Here is a 24,184-nt window from a genome sequence, read left to right as displayed (position 1 = left end):
AACTCTTTACTGAGTGTGTTTTCCCAACGATAAAGTTTGAAGGTGGAATAATGATGTTGATTTCTTTTATCGTGGTAGAGATTAAGTGTGAGGGCATTAGGAATAGACGAAGTGGGTTGGTAAGAGACCTTCTTTCTACTCCAGTCCAGAACGCGAAAAACCTCCATTAAGACTTTTAAACTGAATGTAAGTTAGCTGGTCTCATACGTCAGTGGCAGAGTTGTTCATCGGCCGTCAACACACATCTGCGAATGCAAAATATTTATATTTAGAAGGATGCGAAAGAGGAATGGCAGAGGCTGCATTAAATTACTTAAATCTCTAATGAAGGACACTCAATCCGAGTTGGACGGACGTGGAAGGGAATGAGTGAAATTGCCTCCTGGTAGCAGGTCGCATTGTGAATGGCGGTGAATAAATTATTTTGGACAATTCTGGCTCACGTAGTGGCAATTATCACGTGTACTATCCATCCACTACCCAGCACTATAACGATCCTTGCCACAAAGAGTTCAGTGAACTTGATCAGTGAACACGTGATTTGGGAGAAACCACATCGGTATATGAGCCGATGTGGTTCCGTATATTTGTACATGAGCTGACTGCACCACTGAAGTAAGCGACGCCACACCACATGCTCGGAGCTGCCACAGGCCCAACGAATGTCAATAAAAATATGCTTCGTTCATATTTGTATCTGCCCCATAATGTCTGGTTGGATAATGTATGAGTTGCTGTCATTGTCAATTATAACTATGCTTAGGGTGATTTAATGCAATAATCTACGCAATATAGCCAACTTCAAAATCTGAGTATGAAAAAAATGCAAGATATACATTCTTGTATATCTTGCATTTACTCAATATAGCCAACTTCATGTTGGCTATATTGAGTAAATGCAAGATATACAAGAATGTATATCCTGCATTTTTTTCATACTCAGATTTTGAATAGCTTTTTATTCCTTCCTTGCCTCAGTTATTGACATGCTGAGAATTATATTGCTTTGCAGACACAAAATTTATCCAGAACATAAAAGTAAGATCCAGATATTCATCACGATGGAGAGTTTTTCTAATTGCTAGTGGTAGTTGTAAAATTAGCTGGGAGTCAAATAATAACATTCGGGATTATAATTAAATGGAAACTTCTCTGCGTTAAGATCCCTTAATTGGAAACGACTGACTATAGATCTCTCAGATGAAATAAATCATGACGAACGGAAAAAGAAAAAAAAATTACAGGGGGTGTGTTAATTTTTGTATTCACAAGTCTCATAATTGATAAATAAAATATTTCAAGATTTGGACTGAATTTGTTTAAAAAGAACTACACGACTGTGAATGTGGCCGAATGCGTACTCGTTCTGGTGCCATTCGACACATCTTCTAACATCTCCCCCCCCCCCCCCAACAATTTTATTTAGAATGAGTGGACGGGATCTGTACATCATTTATTCCGGCGGCTTCGTGACTCACGGTAAAATCATTTCGTTAGCTTAATTCTTTTTACTTTACTTTCCCGTTAGCTTTTTTATCTTTTAGCGCATTGAGTTGGAGTGAGTTCCATCACATTCCTGGCCCGGAAAACTTCAAAGCTTTATCAGTTTGTGGCCAAAGACCAAAATCAGGATTTCCTCCGTCCTCGAAGCGAAGAAGTGTTAATTCCTTGGAAGTTTTAAAGTGGAACGAAATAAATAATTGGATTACGACAGAATCACAGGAATTCATTGGCCTTAGAAATCTGTGTTGCCTTGCGTACAGAAACGAGATTAGTGAAGTTGATCGGCTACCTCATTTATCTCCAATATTCTCAAGAACAAAGTCTTCCGTGTGAGGAAAGCAAGAAGGAAAGAAAGAAAAATGCATTAGTTCACAACAAAGTTAGTTGTTCCTTTCTAGTGATGATGAGAACTTTGGTGCGATAAGTGGAGAAGATCGGATCGAGTTTGAATTTTTTTAGGAGCATCGATACATCTAACAAACATAAATGCGATAAAACACCTCCTGGAAGGTGAATCAGATTACATTCTGTTAAGGTTTCATTCTCAGTACTTGGTGGATCCTGCCCAAAGCGTATCGTGATTCTTGGACAGAACAGAGCTTGCGCAGATGGTGTAAATAAGACACTTTTTGTCTTCTTAAAGGCGGTGTAGATCAACTACGCCACTCACAAAGTTGATTGCTGAACGTTCTTCTGAAATAGATGGAGCTTCCGTAGCGCAGTTGGGTTAGACGAACTGTTTGGTTGGAAAGATCGGAGTTCGAATCCTGTCTATGATGTGAACAACCTTTATCAGGTTTTCAGGCGGAGGGTTCTTTTTGGAAACTCCTGGTTTTTTCTCCCTTAAAATAGGCAAACTGGTCCCGTGAACCACAGACATTAATACTTGTCCTTAGGAGATGCAGCTGAGAAACAGCAAACCAGCTGCATTAATTGACTAACTCAACCCCCATTACTGGAATCAACCTGCCTTAGAGGGACGAGAATTGGGTGAGTGGAAAAGAGACGAAATTTTAAAACTTTTGTCGGAAAACGTCTTTCAGGCTAAACGAACATTTCATAAATTTATGATTGTATCGAGAAATTAGCGAACTGTTTTATAACATGAATTAATATGTGTAGCAGCTGATAAATGTAAATTAGTAACAAAACGATTTCAGAGGTACAACTGTTTTAGTTGAATGGATGTTGTGATTGAATGGTATAGCTGAGAGACCAACAGAAGAGTTGACAGTTATAATCGTCGACTTCGCGCTAACTGGGTTTCGTTTAGAGACTTAGTAAACCAATTAAGTTTTCCAGTTGATCGAATTTGAATGCATGTCTAAAAGAATTCTGCACGTCGCATATATTGTATTTACCTGTCCGGTGTGGTTATTGACGAAGACTGTTTTTTCCAAAGGATGCAGATTACGTTGATCCAAATAAACGCGCAGTACTCGTGCCCCTAGTCGAAACGTTTAATAATACAGCAAATTCATTAGCAGTTCATTTTTTTGTGTTGAGCCCATACACCTGAGATTAGTCGGTCACACTGCAGTACGTTAATACCGTATAGGGAAAAAGATCCGAAAAAGATGAAACCTGTTCACATCAGATTTGAAGGAGTGTGCATCGTCTTCCTTCGGAAACAGGCGGAGTTGTTCCAGACTACAACAGCAGTAGAATGGAAATGCGATCAGTACGGAGTTTGACTATGAAGGAATGTTCGGTAGCAGCTGCTCGCATTTCAACGTATTTCGTAGAGAGAGAGGGGTGTAATTATTGATGCTAATTCTGAACATTTACCATAGAAATATTGATAGGAGATGTACGCAGCAGAAAGTAGATGCCCGCCCGAAAGCAGTAGAAGTGAGATGAGGCATTCATCACGCTGTTGCTCTCTTCTGTATCGCATCGAGTGTTTTTGGGGAGCCGGAGTGAGAAGAGAGAGAGAGAGAGAGAGAGGCTTCATCTTGCCTAGAGATTTGGGTTTTGTTAAAAGTAAGGCTGGGAGAATATGGTTCTTTTTGAGGGAAATAAGACAGAACTGCTGTTTTGCAGGCATTGAATCGGACAAGGTTATTCGAGACACATCGAAGAATGGTTGGAGATCAAAAGTTATTTGCAGAGATAGTTGCTGGAAGTTATAGTTTGTGAGATGCAAGATTCGCTCATTGACGTACGCTCATTGGCGCAACTGTGTAATGGTGCTTCAACCAGGGAAGATCATTCATATACAAAATGGGACCCTAACATGGAAACCCTAATGAGACTCTTCCCTAACATCTCGTCGATGTTAGGGAGCAGTCCACCATCACATAAGCTTCCGTCTTCGGATCCGTGCCATGACTTTTGCAACTGAGTTTTCACTGGATGCACTTGCGAAAGTCATGCCACAGATCAGATGACGAGAGCTTACTTAATAGAACTTTGAGCCAGATCAGAACGAAAGTGTTGGGATTCATTCGCCAGTCCTTTCCGTTGCTCATCCAGATGTGAGAGACGTGTGAAGCGATCCCAGTTGATCTGCATTAGTGGAATTCATACTGGCGGCAGTTCATTCATGGAGCACCTTCATAATAGCGGAGGACAGGTGGGTGTTGATGGTTGTCTCCATTACGTTCGGGATGATTGCGATGAGAGATTGAGAAACAGTTTCGTAAGAATGTATCACCGTTCTTAGGAATGGGATGTGTACGGGCTAATTTCTAGACTGTAGGTTATGTTTACGGTTAGAATAAAACAGCATAAAAAGGCAACATATATCAGAGGCAGCTCTGGGATGCATTCTTCAGAACAACTCAGGAATGCTTCAGGGCCAAGGGGATTATCATTGGAATCTAATTTGGACAAGTTTTTTTCTGATAATTTTCCGATGAAATGTTATAGGAGGCTTTGATTTGTTTGGTTTTTGGGAAGTATGGGGAAACGTATCATCTACACATGCATTTAAGGAAAAGGATGTTGGGAGGATGATTTTTTCTGTAAATGACGACACAATAGATATATGTGGGTGCAGTAGCGGTGGGAGCAGTGTTGGGCAAAAGGTATGGCCAATTGTTTTGGCAAGAAACCAAAAGGCACGAGTACCATTTAGAAATAATGCGAGATTTCTGCTTTTGGCTCTTTGCAAATTGGTTTTTGATGCACTGATGATTTTCTTGCAGCTGTTTCGGGCTCTTAAGCAGTGAGGGAAGATGGAGTTCTTGATAATTGCCAGTTGCGATATACCCCCGTTAATTTGAGGTCTTTTAATTATTTTATAACGATCACTCGCTTCAAGTAGCTATCCTCCTGCATAGGTAGCTTCTCCCTAAAACGAAGTTTACAGGTTTTCTTTTTTACACCAGTCTTGACGAAAAGAAACAGTTACATGTTGACAATCCAATGTTTATAATACTTCGCAAGTGGATATTGTTCTGCTGATCATATTTAATGTTACATCATTAGCCATATAGTGTAGCGGAAGATAGTTGAAAAGGGGAAAGAATTATAATCAGGCACACTGGAACAAAATGAACTGACTTTTTAACAGTTGTGAATGATACTGAATCAACCCATTGTACCAGGAGTGATTGTAATGAGCGAACTTTAGCTTCTGGATGTCTCTTCATCACCCAGACAAGTTCTTTATATTCATTTAGCTTACGAAGTTCTGCGATTGTCTGTTGCAAGAATTTTCACTTCGGCAACCCTGTCATGTGGGTGTTATTTCCAGTGAATTCTGTAGAAATTCACGCGTGGCTTCTTGAACTGCTAATTGCAAATTGCATGCTCTACATAATTTCTTGGAATACGAGATCAAAAATATTTCAGAAACCTGCACCCGCCTTAGAAGCAGCTGACATTATGACGTAAGTCGCACAGTAAACGGAATCAGCCTTCTTCCCAATTATTTTTTCTTTTGTCCGCACTCCGTTTGGACAAGGTTGGCACATGCTGTGTTATACTTGTGTATCACTTCCTTTGAAAACAGAGATTGAGAAATGTAGACATCTCTACGGTTTCGCAGGTTGTAAAACTATTTCTCATCTAATCCAATTTTTCTACAAGCACTTCGGAAATTGGTTTATTTGAAAAAGAACTTTTTTCCCCAGAAATAAAGGTGTTATCTCTATTCACTATCGATAGTACAGCTGTATGGCTGAAATCTGCTGTTCAATATCAGCACATCCCCGTGGGTAATAGATGGATCGACCCAGATGCCAATAAAATGATTGAGCGATGTCGTCTTCTGTTAGCAATATAGAATTTCCGCGTTAACCTAATTTGAATATCTTTTGACGTAGATAATGTTGTAAGCCATGTTATATTTTCTAATTTCAAGTAATATTGTAAGATACCAGAAACTTGCTATGACTTAATCAGTATCCATAAGGACTGAGTAATGGTTAATTTTGGTGTAAGCCTCGACTACATTTTGGGATTCTCGCTTAACATCGAAACCACTCTTTTCTAGGTAGACGTGAGGTTCCTCTCCGGCGCAGAGATGGATTCCTGGAGTTAACGAGTGAAATAAGCAGAGCGGAAAACTCTCTATTACCACGAAAGATTTTTTTCCCTATCGTTCCCATTAGCGAAAGGCTAGATAATTAGAAAATCGAGCCGATAGACTAAAAATGACTTTTAGCCATTACTGGCATCCAGTAAACGGGGTAATAGTCCCGCACCGACCGAAGTTGGTGATTTACTATCGAAAGACATTCATAACCACAGTGGGATTCGAACCGACGCTGGGCATGTCGAAGAGACGTTGTGCGACAAGGCTAGAAACTGTTCTCCTCTGTCACTATCTTTCTATTCGATTAACCGTATGGTAGTTAGGATAGAATAGTGATTTACTTGACTGACGTGTCGTAATCAGTACGACATATAAACATACTTGTGCATAATTTTAATGAGCGAAGTGAACAGCTTTATGTAATGAATTCATTATTTTGTCACCTACTTTCCCAATCTACTAGTGACATTCTTATTCAGTATGTCTATAAATACGTTTGTTCTTGCTCAATAAATAGGCAGCATATTTAAACGAATCAATAGACAGCAGGCTATTTTCGTTAACAAATCCATATTGTTGCAACCTACTGCATGCTATTTTTAAAACGTGTATTAAATTTGAAAATCATCTAAATGATGTGTTTGAGACATCCAACTTTGCAACTTTATTCCTTAACGAAAAGAACTTCCTTCAGACATACTTCGCTTAGCGCAGCCTTTTATCCTGTTGAACAGGTTTTGGACACCAGTGTGAAAAATATGGAGACAGACAGTAAATATCAGACTACCCATCATTCTCATGTCGACATCTCGGAAGGGATTGTTATCAACAGCAGGTTAAGTTTGCGGGAGTTGATGCAAAAAATGCGAATGAGTTGTTGAATTCGTACCGGAAAAGCTGAGCATGGAGATCTTTTGACAACGTCTAACGAAAAGATGGTCCCGGAACACAACCCGCAAACAAATCACATTATTGTTTTGACAGTATACCCTGCTATCTGCACGCTGTACGAATTAAAATATTGGATGTAAGATTTCAGTACAAGATTGCGACGAAGCAAAACAGCTGACATTGTTTATCTATCTTGATATCAAACATTTATAATCTGTTGTCTAGTTATTCAATGAACATTTATAACCAGCTGAAATATTTTGAAAATGAGTAGAATTTTACTTAGAATTGTCTCCTACATTGTTTTCCAAGTTTTTGTTCTAATTTTTGCATATTAGGTGGTAATATTTCACCAGGTGGTAATCAGAATTCAACGTGGGAAATGCAACTAACTCTTGACTTGTATTTGCAGTCTTTGAACGCACTGACACGCACATTTCAACGATAAACACATGATAGCAACTTCGTTATTCTCTTTCCTGAATTCTCAGTTTCAAGTTGATCGTATTAATAAACTAAACCCAGTTATCAGATGGTCACCTTGCCGAACAAAAAAGCCAAACATTAACCCCACAAAATTCTGTTATTATTCAATTATAATGTTCCCGTTGTAGTTTAGGCACGTGTAGCATTTTATTATTAAGAGAAACCTCCAGGGAGTCAGGGACTCATCGATGGAGACCACATTACCGCACCAGCTGTCACATCTGTTCTCGAATTCATTCACACACAACATCCAGTGACCATTCATTCCATTTGCACACCACTGAGAGAGAAATTCAGCTCTTGCTAGTTCTTGGTGGCATTCATGCTCAATATCTAAGGATTCCCTCTCCTCTTTTGCCCACCCCATAAAACTGAAAATTATTTTGAACACGTTGTCGTATCCTTCCATACAACAATTCCTATGACTCACAGTCTTGCCAAGTTCTGTAACCTTTAATCCTGAAAATCGTATTTCCCGAGGTCAAAACCACTGTAGGGAGGGAACCAGATCACACGTAGAAGTTCAAAGTGCAACTTCCGACTGGCGTTGCTATTGACATTAACGTTCCGACTTATTTGTTACCGCATAATTAGTTTAATTACGGATATAATGGTAATCCCAAAGGCGAAAGGTTATTGGACTAAAGTGTTGTATAGCGAGATGAATTGAAGGTTGGAAAGAAGGCAGAAATATTTATATTGGACTTGGATATCTGCGCTTTTATTCCCAGAAAACAGATTGTTTATTCAAAACATGAAGAAGGAAGTAGAATAATAGCGAGAAAAGAAAAAAATTGCATTGCAGCTATGAATTTACAAATTTAAAATGATTAGAAACATGACTTCCGTGCTTCTTTTGTGACCCTTAGAATTAAACTAAGTGCTTTCTTTAGAATTAACATTTAAAAAAATATCAAGGGGATATTTGGTATTCGTATTCAGAAAATAATTTTGAAGGCAACGACATCTGGAAAGAAAAGAAGAGGCCAGCTTTTTTTATATTTCTTCTCAGCTGGCGAGAACACTTAAGTCCAGTTACTAAAACTATCTTTAGGAAAGCTAAAATATGTATACATAAGATATTTATGCGAAGACAGTCGGACTAAGAAAAGAGTGTGTTAAGGAACTTCATATGACTACATATTATCTGATATGAGAGAAACTTTGAGAGAATTAAAAAGAGGAAATATTGTGCGGCTACATATAACTTCCTGCTCACACCACTGATCTCAGACTTAGCATGATCTACCAGAAGGATTTGCCGAAAGATGCCTCATGTGAGGAATTCTCCACTGTACATCAGTTGTCCGTTCTCTTTGCATTCTCTTGCACCATGTTTGATATCCACTCGCCAGTATTAGACATATGGGGGTCACAATAATAATGGCAACGTGAGTTTATTCTCAGAATAAAATTGGAGAATTCAATTGACACTCCCACGAATCGGGGATGTTGGACAAGAGGTAACTTATATATAAACTGGTTTCCGTGCAACCTCTGTTTTTAAAAGTCAGATAACTTGGGTGGATATTTGACTAAAGTGTCTCACAAAACTAACGAAAACAATCTCACACACACAGGATATCCATGAAATAAAAAAATGACCAACTTTAAAAAATGTAACTATAATTTACTATACTTTTTTATTATTTATTTTATTAATCAATCTCATTATTTTTCTTAATAATCAATGATATTATTCTCATGGTTTGTTTTATGTTTCCCCCTTATTCTAAATTTCTTTCTTTAACACTGTTTAAGATCTATTGTATTTCATTTATTTTCTTGAAAAATTCTATTTTTCCCCCCTTTCCTGTTGTAGCACGTGCATTTAGCTGGTACAGTTTGTCTGTACTTATTTAAGTACAAACTCAAAATCCTGTTAACTATTGTATTATTTTATGACTGCTAATCGGTTACCATTAGGGAGTGAAGGGTCAATGATTTCATGCAACCCGCAGATAACAATATTTTATTCTGTACTTAATTTGCATATCACAGATAAGCATTCTACAATTTAGAACTAAACAGTCGAATTTAATCAGAAATAAGAAATAATAAATAAAATCCTGCAGAGTCAAAACGATTCGCGATAGCATAGATTTGATGGCAAGGAGTGCCAGCGTAAGCACTTAAAGGTATGACGTTTTTCTGTTTATTTCCTTCGCGTGCTCTGAGAATTGTGCCTCTTTTGCGGGATGAAAAAAAAAATCCCAACTTTCCGGGCGAAAAAAAACCTTGCAAAAATCTAGCGAGTAGTTTGTCAATGTTGATCGGAGGAATGCATAGAAATCTTCTCTCTTTCATAGCGGAGATCCTGAATCGGCATCATTGAAACCCAGTCATGCATGCGGCAAACCAGCTTCTCCAAGAAGAGAACTTCATTATTAATCTCAGACCCGATGAGCTTTGTGTTCCTGAAACAAAGAATAATAAGGAACTATTTTCGAATTGAGTTCATTTCAAATAAACCATAAAAGCTGAAGAGGGAAAAAAATACTGTTAGCTGCTATTTGTAATAAAATCGAGTATATCACAATTTTATAATTTACTCCGTGTATAAATTTACAGTTGAAAAAACAAAACTAATTTTCATTTTTGCCACTAGGTGGAGAAGTGAAATATAGAAATGACCACTTCGTGCAAATATCGAACATGCAAAAATGTTATACGAGGTTCGAAATGAATCTAAAAATGGTATGAATTTTGTGGGGGGGGGATGCATTGACCAAATGACCTTTTCTAAGAGAAAAAACGAAATAGTCAAAGGAAAAAAGGCAGTTGTTAATACTGACAGAACAAGAACGGAACAGCGATCGGAGACTCCCTTAAAAGTAATATAATTCGGAAATTTGGACATGAAGAACTGTTCAAGAATTGTTATATTAAATTTCCTTGGTAGTGTTATTGAATGGCTTCTCTTGGACTCATTCGCTTCTAAATTCGTTGCTGTACATTAAATACTCAAAACATATACTGAGGCAGTCTTATTTTGACAGTTTCATAACGATCGCGATTAGACTTTGGAAATTATAACAATTTAATGCAGAATTTAGTTGTTTCGTGAATAGTTTGATTTATCCGAAGAATTTTTATCTAATATTTTAAGAATTCCATTATAATTAGCAATCTAAATTTTATAATTATATCTTCAAATTTTAAATTTTCTAATAGTATTTCTATAAGATGTTCGAACACTATTCTATTATTATAAAAGTTTCGCCTTTAAATTCCAGTTTTACAAAAAATGTGACATGCAATTGCAAAGTACGCACTATCTACTACCTATGAAATTTATACCTTAATGTAATTAGAATTACATTTCAGTTTGATATGAAAGAAAATTATATATGTATATAAATCTTTTACTAGGTCCTCGCTCAAGAGACCAAACAAGAACATTTTTCAACCCACTGCAAGCCTGCAATAAGCAAAACTATGGTCTCGTACAGGAAGATGAAATCCATCTCTCACCTGAAAACATTCAGGAACATCCATGCTCACAGCCAACCAGGCCGTTCATTTCGTAGAGACCTGCACGTGTTCGATGTATTACACAATTTACTGAAATAATTTATATGCATATTTATTTATCTAAAGGGTGTTATTAAAATACCAAAGGGTGAGTTTAAAATCAAAAAAAGTAAAATCAGCTGCTACCAAGCAAATGCTAAATTATAAACCTAACGAGGAAATAAATAAAACAAATATCTGTACAAAGTTCAAAACAGATCACTACATTCAATAAGATAGAGATCATATCCAAACACCCATATTCGAAATAAGACTGGTTCAGATTATAAGAATTTGACATTTCTGAATATAATTTTATATATTGGATTTTCACTCTGTGGTTGTGAATAAATCTCAACTGCACAAATCTCAATCTCAAAAGAATAAAGTTTCAAGGATAATCGCAGAAAGCCCGATATTTCAAACACAACCAAAGAAGGGAATAATTATCTGAAAGCTGAGGAAGGAATGCTCCATCTTTCTAAATAAAATATACAAAGAAATTTATGTATTTTTATATAAATATATGTTATTCAAAGATTACAAAAAGATATTTATAGTTACCTGCAATTCGGTCGGGAATTCGTTAATATATTCTGGAGTAGTCCATCTTGAACGTCTTAAGATTGTCATGAATTGAAACCTCAGTTGAAGTTGGTGGGAGGAAAAAACAGAGTTAATAAGGTATTAAATAAGATCACAATAAAGACAGCAGTAACAAAATAATGATTATTAGGTTCACATCTTTACCTAGTAATTAACCGACTGGAGTCATGAAAACTTAGGAAAGCGAGGAACAAAAACGTGTTACTGGAGTATAACGAGGGAGAGGATATCGCAGTTAACAGAAGAAAATAAAGCTGGCAAAGTGAAATATAGTTGAGAAAACATTTTTTTTTACCTCACTTGGTTTATGAACTGTAAGCTTAGTTCAGACAAACTAGAAAATGGGGAGTTCATCGATGAGTTCTCAATAGGTTATTCCTAATGAGAGCCACATCAAATATCCATGCAGAAAAGGGACATCTGGCAGTAAAGAACAGTTGCTGGTATTCAGGGAAAACTGAACCCTGATTTATTCTTCATAATGGAAGCTATTACTTCCGGAATAAAGGAGAAATCTGAATCGTCCTCCGGAAAAGGCAGGTCCAGGAAGGAATGATAAAGGTATGCAAAGGGCTAAAGCGAATGAAAACTGATGATGCCCACGCCAAAGAAAATTAAAGAATAGACATGCAACTAAAACACAATTATACAAGGAAAAACAGGATTGACAAGACTTGAAACCGATATGAATATTTTTAAATTTAATACTCAATCGCGATAAAGATTTTCCTGAGATTTATTATTGCATCTTTGCAATACCAGAGCAATATACATTTATGCATAAGATGGGCAATATCAAACACCAAAAGTGAGAGTACAGGAAACAGAAACGAAGATTAAAAGCAGAATTTCGCCCAACATTACTGGGTAGGGTGTATAATTTCAGATTACGAATAACGGAAGCATTGCAAAAAAATACAAAACTTACTTTAGAATATGATCACCTCAAAACGAGAAAAACATTCCAAGCTTAAAATATGTGTCTGAGATGCAGATATATGTTGTTAACATGAGCTACTTAAAAATAACTAAATAAATAAAACAAAGGTCAATATAATAAAAATACCCATTTATCGAATATTGAATGACATTAAATGAGAAACGACATACAACATCCTGGTTATCATTTAATAACACGCAAATGGAGGAAAATTATTATATACGACTAAGTAAAATCAATTCCCACTTCAGGTTCAAGACGATAAAACAAAGTTATCAAGTAAGTCATTAAAAAATAAATTGTAAAACGCAACTTAAATGTAAAGAAGAAATAACTAAAAGCATATATCAACGGTATATAACACTGTGTGTGTGTGTGTGTGTGTGTGTGTGTGTGTGTGTGTGTGTGTGTGTGTGTGTGTGTTAAAGATACCAAGCAATTTTAAACCTGGTTTTACTCCACTTTTTTCCCAAGTAAGCAAACAGACAAAATGTCAAGTTTATGCCTGCAATTGATGCAAGACTAGCTGACCCCACAGGTAGTGCAGGACCAAGGTAACTCGTGGTAAAGGTGGTGCAAGCTCTGATCATTAATCTTAATATTTACCCTTAATGCCAAAACACATCTCCAAGAAGGGGAGGTATGATGTTTTGTATTAAAGGCAAGGGGCCACTACCCAGACCGGTTTCGACCTTTATTGAGGTCTCATCAGTGGGAGCCAGGTTAGAAATACCAAGATTTAGTAATGCAGAGCTTGTAAGTATTTCACCAAAATAATTACAAGCTCTGCTGATAATTATATACTATTTAAGTGAGTGTATTTAGGCTACGACCTCTGCATGCATATATACACACTTTAGATAAGAATACAGAAATATTCTTATCTATTGAGACGTTATAATCATTACATATACTATGCTACGATACCAGGAAACGTTTCAAGACACCTTATACTACTTAAGTGAGTGTATTTAGGCTACGACCTCTGCATGCATATATACACACTTTAGATAAGAATACAGAAATATTCTTATCTATTGAGACGTTATAATCATTACATATACTATGCTACGATACCAGGAAACGTTTCAAGACACCTTATACTATTTAAGTGAGTGTATTTAGGCTACGACCTCTGCATGCATATATACACACTTTAGATAAGAATACAGAAATATTCTTATCTATTGAGACGTTATAATCATTACATATACTATGCTACGATACCAGGAAACGTTTCAAGACACCTTATACTACTTAAGTGAGTGTATTTAGGCTACGACCTCTGCATGCATATATACACACTTTAGATAAGAATACAGAAATATTCTTATCTATTGAGACGTTATAATCATTACATATACTATGCTACGATACCAGGAAACGTTTCAAGACACCTTATACTATTTAAGTGAGTGTATTTAGGCTACGACCTCTGCATGCATATATACACACTTTAGATAAGAATACAGAAATATTCTTATCTATTGAGACGTTATAATCATTACATATACTATGCTACGATACCAGGAAACGTTTCAAGACACCTTATACTATTTAAGTGAGTGTATTTAGGCTACGACCTCTGCATGCATATATACACACTTTAGATAAGAATACAGAAATATTCTTATCTATTGAGACGTTATAATCATTACATATACTATGCTACGATACCAGGAAACGTTTCAAGACACCTTATACTATTTAAGTGAGTGTATTTAGGCTACGACCTCTGCATGCATATATACACACTTTAGATAAGAATACAGAAATATTCTTATCTATTGAGACGTTATAATCATTACATATACTATGCTACGATACCAGGAAACGTTTCAAGACACCTTATACTACTTAAGTGAGTGTATTTAGGCTACGACCTCTGCATGCATATATACACACTTTAGATAAGAATACAGAAATATTCTTATCTATTGAGACGTTATAATCATTACATATACTATGCTACGATACCAGGAAACGTTTCAAGACACCTTATACTATTTAAGTGAGTGTATTTAGGCTACGACCTCTGCATGCATATATACACACTTTAGATAAGAATACAGAAATATTCTTATCTATTGAGACGTTATAATCATTACATATACTATGCTACGATACCAGGAAACGTTTCAAGACACCTTATACTATTTAAGTGAGTGTATTTAGGCTACGACCTCTGCATGCATATATACACACTTTAGATAAGAATACAGAAATATTCTTATCTATTGAGACGTTATAATCATTACATATACTATGCTACGATACCAGGAAACGTTTCAAGACACCTTATACTACTTAAGTGAGTGTATTTAGGCTACGACCTCTGCATGCATATATACACACTTTAGATAAGAATACAGAAATATTCTTATCTATTGAGACGTTATAATCATTACATATACTATGCTACGATACCAGGAAACGTTTCAAGACACCTTATACTATTTAAGTGAGTGTATTTAGGCTACGACCTCTGCATGCATATATACACACTTTAGATAAGAATACAGAAATATTCTTATCTATTGAGACGTTATAATCATTACATATACTATGCTACGATACCAGGAAACGTTTCAAGACACCTTATACTATTTAAGTGAGTGTATTTAGGCTACGACCTCTGCATGCATATATACACACTTTAGATAAGAATACAGAAATATTCTTATCTATTGAGACGTTATAATCATTACATATACTATGCTACGATACCAGGAAACGTTTCAAGACACCTTATACTATTTAAGTGAGTGTATTTAGGCTACGACCTCTGCATGCATATATACACACTTTAGATAAGAATACAGAAATATTCTTATCTATTGAGACGTTATAATCATTACATATACTATGCTACGATACCAGGAAACGTTTCAAGACACCTTATACTACTTAAGTGAGTGTATTTAGGCTACGACCTCTGCATGCATATATACACACTTTAGATAAGAATACAGAAATATTCTTATCTATTGAGACGTTATAATCATTACATATACTATGCTACGATACCAGGAAACGTTTCAAGACACCTTATACTATTTAAGTGAGTGTATTTAGGCTACGACCTCTGCATGCATATATACACACTTTAGATAAGAATACAGAAATATTCTTATCTATTGAGACGTTATAATCATTACATATACTATGCTACGATACCAGGAAACGTTTCAAGACACCTTATACTACTTAAGTGAGTGTATTTAGGCTACGACCTCTGCATGCATATATACACACTTTAGATAAGAATACAGAAATATTCTTATCTATTGAGACGTTATAATCATTACATATACTATGCTACGATACCAGGAAACGTTTCAAGACACCTTATACTATTTAAGTGAGTGTATTTAGGCTACGACCTCTGCATGCATATATACACACTTTAGATAAGAATACAGAAATATTCTTATCTATTGAGACGTTATAATCATTACATATACTATGCTACGATACCAGGAAACGTTTCAAGACACCTTATACTATTTAAGTGAGTGTATTTAGGCTACGACCTCTGCATGCATATATACACACTTTAGATAAGAATACAGAAATATTCTTATCTATTGAGACGTTATAATCATTACATATACTATGCTACGATACCAGGAAACGTTTCAAGACACCTTATACTATTTAAGTGAGTGTATTTAGGCTACGACCTCTGCATGCATATATACACACTTTAGATAAGAATACAGAAATATTCTTATCTATTGAGACGTTATAATCATTACATATACTATGCTACGATACCAGGAAACGTTTCAAGACACCTTATACTATTTAAGTGAGTGTATTTAGGCTACGACCTCTGCATGCATATATACACACTTTAGATAAGAATACAGAAATATTCTTATCTATTGAGACGTTATAATCATTACATATACTATGCTACGATACCAGGAAACGTTTCAAGACACCTTATACTATTTAAGTGAGTGTATTTAGGCTACGACCTCTGCATGCATATATACACACTTTAGATAAGAATACAGAAATATTCTTATCTATTGAGACGTTATAATCATTACATATACTATGCTACGATACCAGGAAACGTTTCAAGACACCTTATACTATTTAAGTGAGTGTATTTAGGCTACGACCTCTGCATGCATATATACACACTTTAGATAAGAATACAGAAATATTCTTATCTATTGAGACGTTATAATCATTACATATACTATGCTACGATACCAGGAAACGTTTCAAGACACCTTATACTATTTAAGTGAGTGTATTTAGGCTACGACCTCTGCATGCATATATACACACTTTAGATAAGAATACAGAAATATTCTTATCTATTGAGACGTTATAATCATTACATATACTATGCTACGATACCAGGAAACGTTTCAAGACACCTTATACTATTTAAGTGAGTGTATTTAGGCTACGACCTCTGCATGCATATATACACACTTTAGATAAGAATACAGAAATATTCTTATCTATTGAGACGTTATAATCATTACATATACTATGCTACGATACCAGGAAACGTTTCAAGACACCTTATACTACTTAAGTGAGTGTATTTAGGCTACGACCTCTGCATGCATATATACACACTTTAGATAAGAATACAGAAATATTCTTATCTATTGAGACGTTATAATCATTACATATACTATGCTACGATACCAGGAAACGTTTCAAGACACCTTATACTATTTAAGTGAGTGTATTTAGGCTACGACCTCTGCATGCATATATACACACTTTAGATAAGAATACAGAAATATTCTTATCTATTGAGACGTTATAATCATTACATATACTATGCTACGATACCAGGAAACGTTTCAAGACACCTTATACTATTTAAGTGAGTGTATTTAGGCTACGACCTCTGCATGCATATATACACACTTTAGATAAGAATACAGAAATATTCTTATCTATTGAGACGTTATAATCATTACATATACTATGCTACGATACCAGGAAACGTTTCAAGACACCTTATACTATTTAAGTGAGTGTATTTAGGCTACGACCTCTGCATGCATATATACACACTTTAGATAAGAATACAGAAATATTCTTATCTATTGAGACGTTATAATCATTACATATACTATGCTACGATACCAGGAAACGTTTCAAGACACCTTATACTATTTAAGTGAGTGTATTTAGGCTACGACCTCTGCATGCATATATACACACTTTAGATAAGAATACAGAAATATTCTTATCTATTGAGACGTTATAATCATTACATATACTATGCTACGATACCAGGAAACGTTTCAAGACACCTTATACTACTTAAGTGAGTGTATTTAGGCTACGACCTCTGCATGCATATATACACACTTTAGATAAGAATACAGAAATATTCTTATCTATTGAGACGTTATAATCATTACATATACTATGCTACGATACCAGGAAACGTTTCAAGACACCTTATACTATTTAAGTGAGTGTATTTAGGCTACGACCTCTGCATGCATATATACACACTTTAGATAAGAATACAGAAATATTCTTATCTATTGAGACGTTATAATCATTACATATACTATGCTACGATACCAGGAAACGTTTCAAGACACCTTATACTATTTAAGTGAGTGTATTTAGGCTACGACCTCTGCATGCATATATACACACTTTAGATAAGAATACAGAAATATTCTTATCTATTGAGACGTTATAATCATTACATATACTATGCTACGATACCAGGAAACGTTTCAAGACACCTTATACTATTTAAGTGAGTGTATTTAGGCTACGACCTCTGCATGCATATATACACACTTTAGATAAGAATACAGAAATATTCTTATCTATTGAGACGTTATAATCATTACATATACTATGCTACGATACCAGGAAACGTTTCAAGACACCTTATACTATTTAAGTGAGTGTATTTAGGCTACGACCTCTGCATGCATATATACACACTTTAGATAAGAATACAGAAATATTCTTATCTATTGAGACGTTATAATCATTACATATACTATGCTACGATACCAGGAAACGTTTCAAGACACCTTATACTATTTAAGTGAGTGTATTTAGGCTACGACCTCTGCATGCATATATACACACTTTAGATAAGAATACAGAAATATTCTTATCTATTGAGACGTTATAATCATTACATATACTATGCTACGATACCAGGAAACGTTTCAAGACACCTTATACTATTTAAGTGAGTGTATTTAGGCTACGACCTCTGCATGCATATATACACACTTTAGATAAGAATACAGAAATATTCTTATCTATTGAGACGTTATAATCATTACATATACTATGCTACGATACCAGGAAACGTTTCAAGACACCTTATACTATTTAAGTGAGTGTATTTAGGCTACGACCTCTGCATGCATATATACACACTTTAGATAAGAATACAGAAATATTCTTATCTATTGAGACGTTATAATCATTACATATACTATGCTACGATACCAGGAAACGTTTCAAGACACCTTATACTATTTAAGTGAGTGTATTTAGGCTACGACCTCTGCATGCATATATACACACTTTAGATAAGAATACAGAAATATTCTTATCTATTGAGACGTTATAATCATTACATATACTATGCTACGATACCAGGAAACGTTTCAAGACACCTTATACTATTTAAGTGAGTGTATTTAGGCTACGACCTCTGCATGCATATATACACACTTTAGATAAGAATACAGAAATATTCTTATCTATTGAGACGTTATAATCATTACATATACTATGCTACGATACCAGGAAACGTTTCAAGACACCTTATACTATTTAAGTGAGTGTATTTAGGCTACGACCTCTGCATGCATATATACACACTTTAGATAAGAATACAGAAATATTCTTATCTATTGAGACGTTATAATCATTACATATACTATGCTACGATACCAGGAAACGTTTCAAGACACCTTATACTACTTTAAGTGAGTGTATTTAGGCTACGACCTCTGCATGCATATATACACACTTTAGATAAGAATACAGAAATATTCTTATCTATTGAGACGTTATAATCATTACATATACTATGCTACGATACCAGGAAACGTTTCAAGACACCTTATACTATTTAAGTGAGTGTATTTAGGCTACGACCTCTGCATGCATATATACACACTTTAGATAAGAATACAGAAATATTCTTATCTATTGAGACGTTATAATCATTACATATACTATGCTACGATACCAGGAAACGTTTCAAGACACCTTATACTATTTAAGTGAGTGTATTTAGGCTACGACCTCTGCATGCATATATACACACTTTAGATAAGAATACAGAAATATTCTTATCTATTGAGACGTTATAATCATTACATATACTATGCTACGATACCAGGAAACGTTTCAAGACACCTTATACTATTTAAGTGAGTGTATTTAGGCTACGACCTCTGCATGCATATATACACACTTTAGATAAGAATACAGAAATATTCTTATCTATTGAGACGTTATAATCATTACATATACTATGCTACGATACCAGGAAACGTTTCAAGACACCTTATACTATTTAAGTGAGTGTATTTAGGCTACGACCTCTGCATGCATATATACACACTTTAGATAAGAATACAGAAATATTCTTATCTATTGAGACGTTATAATCATTACATATACTATGCTACGATACCAGGAAACGTTTCAAGACACCTTATACTATTTAAGTGAGTGTATTTAGGCTACGACCTCTGCATGCATATATACACACTTTAGATAAGAATACAGAAATATTCTTATCTATTGAGACGTTATAATCATTACATATACTATGCTACGATACCAGGAAACGTTTCAAGACACCTTATACTATTTAAGTGAGTGTATTTAGGCTACGACCTCTGCATGCATATATACACACTTTAGATAAGAATACAGAAATATTCTTATCTATTGAGACGTTATAATCATTACATATACTATGCTACGATACCAGGAAACGTTTCAAGACACCTTATACTATTTAAGTGAGTGTATTTAGGCTACGACCTCTGCATGCATATATACACACTTTAGATAAGAATACAGAAATATTCTTATCTATTGAGACGTTATAATCATTACATATACTATGCTACGATACCAGGAAACGTTTCAAGACACCTTATACTATTTAAGTGAGTGTATTTAGGCTACGACCTCTGCATGCATATATACACACTTTAGATAAGAATACAGAAATATTCTTATCTATTGAGACGTTATAATCATTACATATACTATGCTACGATACCAGGAAACGTTTCAAGACACCTTATACTATTTAAGTGAGTGTATTTAGGCTACGACCTCTGCATGCATATATACACACTTTAGATAAGAATACAGAAATATTCTTATCTATTGAGACGTTATAATCATTACATATACTATGCTACGATACCAGGAAACGTTTCAAGACACCTTATACTACTTAAGTGAGTGTATTTAGGCTACGACCTCTGCATGCATATATACACACTTTAGATAAGAATACAGAAATATTCTTATCTATTGAGACGTTATAATCATTACATATACTATGCTACGATACCAGGAAACGTTTCAAGACACCTTATACTACTTAAGTGAGTGTATTTAGGCTACGACCTCTGCATGCATATATACACACTTTAGATAAGAATACAGAAATATTCTTATCTATTGAGACGTTATAATCATTACATATACTATGCTACGATACCAGGAAACGTTTCAAGACACCTTATACTACTTAAGTGAGTGTATTTAGGCTACGACCTCTGCATGCATATATACACACTTTAGATAAGAATACAGAAATATTCTTATCTATTGAGACGTTATAATCATTACATATACTATGCTACGATACCAGGAAACGTTTCAAGACACCTTATACTATTTAAGTGAGTGTATTTAGGCTACGACCTCTGCATGCATATATACACACTTTAGATAAGAATACAGAAATATTCTTATCTATTGAGACGTTATAATCATTACATATACTATGCTACGATACCAGGAAACGTTTCAAGACACCTTATACTACTTAAGTGAGTGTATTTAGGCTACGACCTCTGCATGCATATATACACACTTTAGATAAGAATACAGAAATATTCTTATCTATTGAGACGTTATAATCATTACATATACTATGCTACGATACCAGGAAACGTTTCAAGACACCTTATACTATTTAAGTGAGTGTATTTAGGCTACGACCTCTGCATGCATATATACACACTTTAGATAAGAATACAGAAATATTCTTATCTATTGAGACGTTATAATCATTACATATACTATGCTACGATACCAGGAAACGTTTCAAGACACCTTATACTATTTAAGTGAGTGTATTTAGGCTACGACCTCTGCATGCATATATACACACTTTAGATAAGAATACAGAAATATTCTTATCTATTGAGACGTTATAATCATTACATATACTATGCTACGATACCAGGAAACGTTTCAAGACACCTTATACTACTTAAGTGAGTGTATTTAGGCTACGACCTCTGCATGCATATATACACACTTTAGATAAGAATACAGAAATATTCTTATCTATTGAGACGTTATAATCATTACATATACTATGCTACGATACCAGGAAACGTTTCAAGACACCTTATACTACTTAAGTGAGTGTATTTAGGCTACGACCTCTGCATGCATATATACACACTTTAGATAAGAATACAGAAATATTCTTATCTATTGAGACGTTATAATCATTACATATACTATGCTGTATGTGTCCATCTCTTACTAATGTATGTAACAATATTTCTTGTGCTTAATTAGCACTTTTGGTTTCATATTTTAATAAATACAAGTTATTTTCCTCTCTCTCCCTTTTTCTCCTCCGTTTTTGTTTCGTGTTTTCATTGTTTTTTTTTGTTGTATTCACAGAAATTGATGGTTCTTTGTTGTTATTGAAGTTTTTCTTTTAATACAGAACATACTGCTATGCCTATTTTGAACCCTTTCGATCAGAACGTCAAGAATGTGTGTGTGTTATTGACATAATAGAATTCTTGCTGGCTCGGTTCCCTTTAAAATTCACATTAGAAGACACACAATTATTACTTCACACTTTTATAAACTTGAGCCTCTTGTATTTCTTCGGTTTCTTTTAATGATTTTAAAAACGTAAAAATGTCGAATGAAGTTGAGATTGTTTACTGTGACAGTGCTGTTTGGGTTCCGATATTATTTTTCCTGAGGGCATTACGCTATATTAGATTAATCCTTATTAAATCTGTATTTCTAAACGAATATGATAAACTATTAGAAATAGCTACGTGTGTCAGAAAGTATGCTTTTACTCGCACTAATAAACTTTCTGTAATTAATTCTACCAGAACTGCATTTGATACAGAAAAAAAAATGTGATATTTCACTTCTAACTAAAGAATAAATCCTGAAATAACATTTGTAGTATTTTGAAATATCTTTCTTAGTTTACTTACCGCAGAACCTGCTTTCTTCTTATTTCGATGAAAATGAGGACGTTGCTTCGATTGTCACTTTTACTTCTTTCTCCTTTTCTTTTAGGAAGACCTAAGAGATGGTGTAATGCGTTGTTATTGATTATAACTGTATTCAAAATAATTGAAATGATCAGGAATATTATTTGATATTCTTTTTATAATATGTATGTTAAATTATTTCTTTTGTTATTCTAACTTCAATGATCCTCCTTGTGATTCTATACCTTTTAGTGATCTTAACCCCTTATTTTTCATTTTTACGAAGTTCAGTCAAATGAGGCTCAACTGATCAACCTTAGGCGGAGTAGTAAGTTAAGAAAGTTATCTGGAAGTTTGTTCAATTTCTTCGTTGTATTTTTAAGTAACTTGCTCGTGCAACCACACCAGTCCATCTGTCCCATCAGAACCGAATATTTCCGAGTAATTCAGCCTGTTAACTCGCCTAATATTTATGGTTATTTATGGTTACACTGAAGTCACTTGACTTTCTAATTACCAATATTTCAAGTAGTATATTGTAATTTGTTTGAAAATAAAAAAATTATTTGGTCTGTAGAAAAATTATTTAAAAATTCACTTTAAAAAATTCCCGTAACCCATCATATTAAGTAGACCTATTCATCCATCTTCTTTTTCTGAGTGAAAACAAGAAATGATTCACATATATACTATAATTAACGTTATCTATTTAGGCAAGTTTAATTATTAGTGCGAAAAGAATGCAAAATTATATCGTAATTTCGTAAGTCAAATTTGAGATTCTGTTCAGTTTAAAGCGGTTCTATTACTCCCTAAGTTAAAGTAAGAAATAACATTGAAAACTCACTCTGTTGCCACTTTTTAGTTTGAAGAAGTAAACAGTTGAGATGAAATACTTAGAAAATTCAAGTTCTCGTAGAAATAGATTCACTTGCTACAGATAACTGAACACGTAACAAACACTGTGTGCAAAAGGGCCATTATTCTATCTGGTATTGTTAGACAGTCAATAACAATCGCTAAGGATGATTGTTATTAATTACCTATTGTTTCAGAATAAAGTGAAAATATTATACGTTTTTGCTGCAAATATATAACTTTTTTTATTCATGGCATAAAATCTAAATAGAATATTTTAAAACAACACTTATAGCATGTTATCAATTCAAATAATAATGTGGATATTTTATTTTTGAATTTTCATTAATTGTCATGCTCAGTCGTCTTCCAGGTCCTATTCATTAATCTCCTTTGTATTGTCTTCATTCC

The sequence above is a fragment of the Typopeltis vanoorti genome, chromosome 15 (assembly GCF_054136105.1).
Source record: "Typopeltis vanoorti isolate ZY-2024b chromosome 15, IOZ_Tvanoo_1.0, whole genome shotgun sequence".
In the NCBI taxonomy this organism is placed as follows: Eukaryota; Metazoa; Arthropoda; class Arachnida; order Uropygi; family Thelyphonidae; genus Typopeltis; species Typopeltis vanoorti.
Note: the sequence above shows the minus strand (reverse complement) of the source record.